Source organism: Sturnus vulgaris, chromosome 8 (genome assembly GCF_052056855.1).
Source record: "Sturnus vulgaris isolate bStuVul1 chromosome 8, bStuVul1.hap1, whole genome shotgun sequence".
NCBI classification, from domain to species: domain Eukaryota; kingdom Metazoa; phylum Chordata; class Aves; order Passeriformes; family Sturnidae; genus Sturnus; species Sturnus vulgaris.
This window is the reverse complement of record NC_142250.1, coordinates 14,816,390-14,822,389: the sequence shown is the minus strand read 5'-3', so window position 1 is coordinate 14,822,389 and position 6,000 is coordinate 14,816,390.

The window sequence follows — 6,000 nt, the reverse complement described above, 5'->3', positions numbered from 1 at the left end:
GTATGTGAACAGGGGGAGCGGTGAGAAATCCCCAGACCAGCACATTTTGTGCCAAATTCACCCTGGGAGGAGAAGCTTGTGAATGAATGATGAGCTCAAATACAGGGTTAAGCAACTTTGCTGCCACTCCTTAACAGAGACTTTTGAATCTCAAGCAGTTTGTCTCAGATTGAAATGAACACACAGAAATATTCAAGCTCTAGGGAATGCAGAATAGGCTCAGGACTCTGCACTGGTGCTGTTGGTATCACACTGGTGGTCAGCTGTAATTCAGGATAAGTTATGGCTTGTTGGACCACTCCGTGATTATTCCCGGGCACACCAGTTTCAAACGAGCTGTTCCTGCGAGCACAGCTTTGTGGGACCACTGCTGTAATGAAATAAAACCTCTGTTATCTTAGGGAGGGCTGTGTTAGGAGTTTCAACTTCAGAATTATCTGAGGCATGCATTCTTTGGGGGAGCTGCATTTCCTCAGTGCTGTTGGTCTGCACTGACTTCGCTGAGCTGCAATGGTTTAGGTGTCAGCCCTGACCTCTCTGGTCTCCTTTGCCTCCTTTGCCCCTGGGGTCAGCACTGAAAATTAGATATTAGTGGTTTTCTCAGTGTGATACTTATTTTATTCCACAGCTCCTGCTTTTACTTCACTATCTATAGACTGAGTATACTATTTCAGTTATTTTTAATTCTCTCATTCATAATATATTTCAGTGGAATCTGGAGGAGTAAAAACTGAGTTACTTGAAAATCTCTAGTATAGTAAGGGTTACTATGACTGAATCAGCTTCTGTGTGTTTACATATGTGAAATGAGTTGATATGTTGATTAAATCCCTGCTATACAGATATCAACATTATAAAATTGTTATGGTGACTGACAGCAGCCAATGTGTTTTTGATTGTCAGTTGTTAGAATAAAGTGGTTGAGTGGAAAAATTTTGTACTTTACATTTTCTTTTTAGTTCAGATTTGCAGTATGCAAGAGTAGAGAAGTTTACAAGAGTATTTGTTCTATGCACAGGAGTTTTTCACCAAAACATTCAGGTGTAGATAGATGGCTGATGTTAGAGAGACTGCTTGACCCTAATAGGAGGAATAGGAGGTCCAATGTATTAAGATATATTAAGATATTTTTCCCCCTGTTGTCTGTAGAACTCTTTCACTGTGGTGAAATCTACCAGCTATGTTAGTATCATCGATGTTTTTACTAAACTACTATCAGGAGTTATTTTTATATTCCGCTTCTACTACACCGGTCAGTTTTGACTGACTTGTGCATTAATACAGTTACAGCTTACAGTTTCACTGTTGTGGTTATATTGCTGTTATACCCTCATGCCACTTAAGCTGTAAATTACTAATGGTACTGGTACAGAATACTTCCCCTGATTCTTACATCTGGGTGCAAATTTGAAAAGACCGTGTGAATTTTAGAACATTTTGCAAATTCAGAGCTAAAATTGCTTCCATGTAGAATTATAACTAACTAGACATGGTTTTAAACCAGAGAATTCTTTCATTGCTGTGCAAAACACCTACCTCAGCCCCATGAGAATAGTGAACGCCCACTATAACAAAAAATATGCCTGCTTTTCTGACATGCTGAGCACCTTCCCCTTTTCATCATCTTTTAGAAAATGAGTAGAGGCAAGATTCACTGAACGTGAGTGGGACCTGAATGACAAGATGGTCTGTGCAGTCTCTGTGCACAGGTGTGAATTGTGACCAAAGTGCTGAGAATTTCCTCAAATCACTTTGCAGTTAGGATATACACTGTTTGGAAACTACTTAATGAGAATGAGAATTGTATGCATAGGTATTAAAGTGAGATAATTTTACTTTTAAGATGATAGTCACAGCTTACATATTTGAGGTAACAGATGCAGTTCTGCCCTGCAGCAAAGCCTTATTCTGCATACCATGTGATTTTTATATTAAGAATATGTCCTGTTTAAAATTAGAAATGCCTGCTGCACCAATTTTAGTAGTGAAGAATAAAAAGTCATTATTAATAGGAATGTTCATCATACAATTTTAGGTCAATTAAGTTTCACTAATCAAATCCACATGATTTGAACCTGCACACCACACCACCGTAACCAGAGAGTATTAGCACATTTGAAGAACCAAAAATCATGGTGTGTATTTGCACTGTGTTTGCTCAGGAATGTAATGGAAACTAGATGAAGGAGCAAAGAAAGAGACTGCTTCAAAGGATGCTGGCATTAAAATTCATATGGAACTTCTGAGAAAGGAAAGGTGCTATTCTCACTACTGTGGCAAAATCACATTTCGGTGAATCATGTCCTATCTGTTTAAATTTCTCTTGAAATGGATCTCAGGAGGGAAAGTATGCTTAGTGGTATCACTTGCATGAAAACACAACAAATGCTAGGAAATGTAGAAACTTTTTCAGAAAATAAGTAATTTTCAGTCAGTATAATCTTTGCTGAGACATGAGTGGATCCTTCAGGATTCTATATTGGGACCAGTGTTATTCAACACCTTCAATAATGCATTTAATGCACCCCCAGCAAATTTTCAGGTGACACCAAGCTGAGTGGTGCTTTTACCACACCTGAAAGACAGGATATCATCCAGAGGGACTTGGACAAGCTCAAAAATTGGGCCCTTGGGAAACGTGTGGCATAAGAAGATGAAGTGCAGGGTTGAGGCAACCCCCAGTGTCAATGCAGGGGGATGAACAGATCCAGAGCAGCCCTGCTGAGGAGGACCTGGGGGTGCTGGTGGATGAGAGGCTGGACATGAGCCAGAAAGGTGCACTCACAGCCCAGAAAGCCAAACGTGTCCTGGGCTGCATCCAAAGCCCTGTGGGCAGCAGGACAAGGGAGGGGACTCTGCTCCTCTGCTCCTCTCTGGTGAGACCCACCTGGAGCATCCAGCTCCAGGGTCCCAGCACAAGAAGGACATGGACCTGTTGGAATGGGTCCAGAGGAGGCCACCAAGATAATTTGAAGGATGGAGCTTTTATGAGAAAAAAAAATGAGACAATTTGGATTGTTCAGTCTGGAGAAGAAAAGGCTTCTGGATGACCTAATTGTGGCCTTCCAGTACCCAAAGGGAGCCTACAAGAAAAATGGAGAGAGACTATTTACAAGAGCATGTAGTGACAAGACCAGGGAGCATGGTTTTAAACTGAGAGTAGCTCTAGATTAGATTAGATTAGATAACAGGAACTCCTTCCTGTGAGGGTGGTGCCTGGAGGCACTGGAATAGCTTTTCCAGACCAGTTGTAGCTGCCTCATTCCTGGAAATTCCCAAGGCCAAGTTGGATGGGGCTCTGAGCAACCTGATCTAGTGGAAGGCTCTCTGATCATGGCAGGCATGTTGGAACTCCATTATCTTTAAAGTTCCTTCCAATCCAAGCCATTTTATGATTTCACAACTGATCCTATGACATCTGTTCACTGCAAAGGCAAGCCTAGCATAGGATGCACCAGCATTGAAACAAAAATGACAGTGTGGTCTGAGACATACAAAGCACTGTGCCATTTTCAAATAGTCAGTGGTTACACAACTGACTGCACTACCAGTTGTAGGATTTCAGCAAAGTGCCTGCCCTAGTAGTATTGACATGATTTTACATCTCTGAAGCAACATAAAGAGGTGTGATTTTCCTTCCCTGGTCCTTTTTGACTCAAAATCAAATGAAATTTCTTGTCTCACCCAGATCATTTCATTCTCTCACCCCATTTTATTTCACTGCTAGAGCTTGAAAGTCAATAGAAAGCCCTTAAGCAGATTACAGACGAATCCAAGGTTGCTGAATACAGAATTATTTCCAAACTGAAAACAAAACCCAAACTAAACAACAAAATCTGCTTCTTAAAGGGAGGAAACAAAATAGGAAAATTTATTAATTTCCACTAATTTTTAGACCACCAACTGTTCAATAGCATGCTTGTGACTTTATGACAGACACTTTCTTGTCTCAGTAAAAGATATTGGTTGCTGCTGCTATTGCTGGAGAAGATTTTAAAACACTGAGAATGGATTTAAAATCTAAGAACAGAAAAAAATCCACATATCACCTCTATTGCATTTTTTTGAACTTAGCTTGTGGTTCTGCAAATATTTTAGTGCTATAATTGAGCAGACTGCAAAGGATTTTGGGTGACACTAACTAAAGCTAAGTGGAAGGCCACAGAAAACACTTGTAGCAGGTGTGATTGCAGTCTATGTGCAATCAGAATAACTTTGGTTCTCTGATAGTAACACAGGATGACAGAGGCCAACAGGGAACCTGTCCTTTCTAAGATTTCTTAGCAGCACTCCACATGCTAAACAGGTCACTACAGACTAAGTAAAACCAGGTTAGTTATCCATAACTGTGGACAAAAACTTGCTCTTCTTTCAATGTCCTTTGCTAACATAAGTCCAATTTATTTTGTCAACTGATATTGTAACATGCTATCAAAATCTATGCTGAGCTACTGGAAGTTTCCAATCAAATTATTAAAACACCTAGAAATTGCTACCACCGTGAGAGCCTTGCTTTCTTCCTTTTGCTTTCTTCCTTTTTACCCTGTTACATCCCTTCTCTTAGCAAAGCTCTGACTGGACACGATAACTGAAAAGATGCACACTGTGGGATTTATTCTCCAGCTTCTGGCCCTTCATTCTTCCTGAAGCAGGCAGGCTTTGGCCAGGAGCATTGCTGAAACCCCAGGCCATTGCAGGTGGACAGCAAGCAGTAAAAATGACCAGCATTAGGATATAGGAGCAGGAGAAAGGCAGATGGAACAAGTCTGAGCTTGTCGACCCTAAGGCCTGTTCAGTTTAGCATCTGATCCAAAACCTACCTGCATCACAGAACTCTTACAATGGGATTTGAGTAAGATTCAGGACAATAAGTACAAATGAGGCTCCACAGTTGTTGGGAGAGGATTATTTCAGGGTCTAATTTTCCAGCTCTTTTCTGTTAAGTAGCTAAAAATGGAAGTTGCTCAACTGAACTGAATTTGCCCATTGAAAATTCCCTGCTTGGCTTTTCAATGGCAAGCACAAATCTTCTGTAGGTAGCAGGAAAGCAAATAGATTTATTTGTTTACAATCTTCACTTCTCTAGCAAACAGTAGCTACAGCAAATTTGTCAGTTCTGGTAATTTTTTTAAGCAAAAGCCTGTTCTTTCTTTTTCTTGCAGTTAAAGTCTGGCATGCAGTGTTCATTGCTTAACAAAGGAAAATATCCAGCTCTTCTTTTTGCTTTTGTGTGGTCTGTCATATCCTTATATGAAGAAAAGTGAATTGCAACTTGCTGCTCAGCCACAACATGGCCATAATGCACCCCTTGGGAGGGATTATATATATTCAAACCAGAGAGAATCTCCTGCATTGCTTTTTCCCCTCCCATGTGACAACTCTACTTTCTAAATACAAGACACTGTTCAAGCAGGCTAGCTGTGGAGCCTGCTTTGATGTCCTGCCATCACACTGAGCTGTGGAAAGCCTTCTTGTTGTCTTATGTAGGGAGCAGTTGAGGATATCAAAGGGAAGATGGGATGTTAAATTTTTATTGATGAATGTTTAATAGTCTGGGTTGTAAGCTGTCATGAGTAATGCAGTAAAAGGATTCATTCTGAATCTTGCTGTTTGCCATACAGTGCCTGAAAGTGATTAGTCTTTAAAGAGTACAAATCTTTATTTTTTTTCTCCAGCAATTTATTTTCTGCAGCAGATTAAAAGAAATCTATCATGATACATAGGAGACAGTCAAGTGGGCACATTAGGTTAATTCACCAGGCTCTCAGCTTGAGACTTGAGTTTGAATCAGGTTTATGGGCAAAAAAAGCAATGAATTTAGCACTGTTTTCTGAAAGCCCACTAATGTGACAAGTCTGGCCACATCTCACTGGGCTTATTAGGGCCATGCATCTCATGAAGTGCAACTTTATGCCTCCTAAAACATGAAATATGTTAATTAAGCATTGTGCAGATATACTAGGTGCAGTCCCCAAGGATAGAGCAGAAGAAAACTGAGTG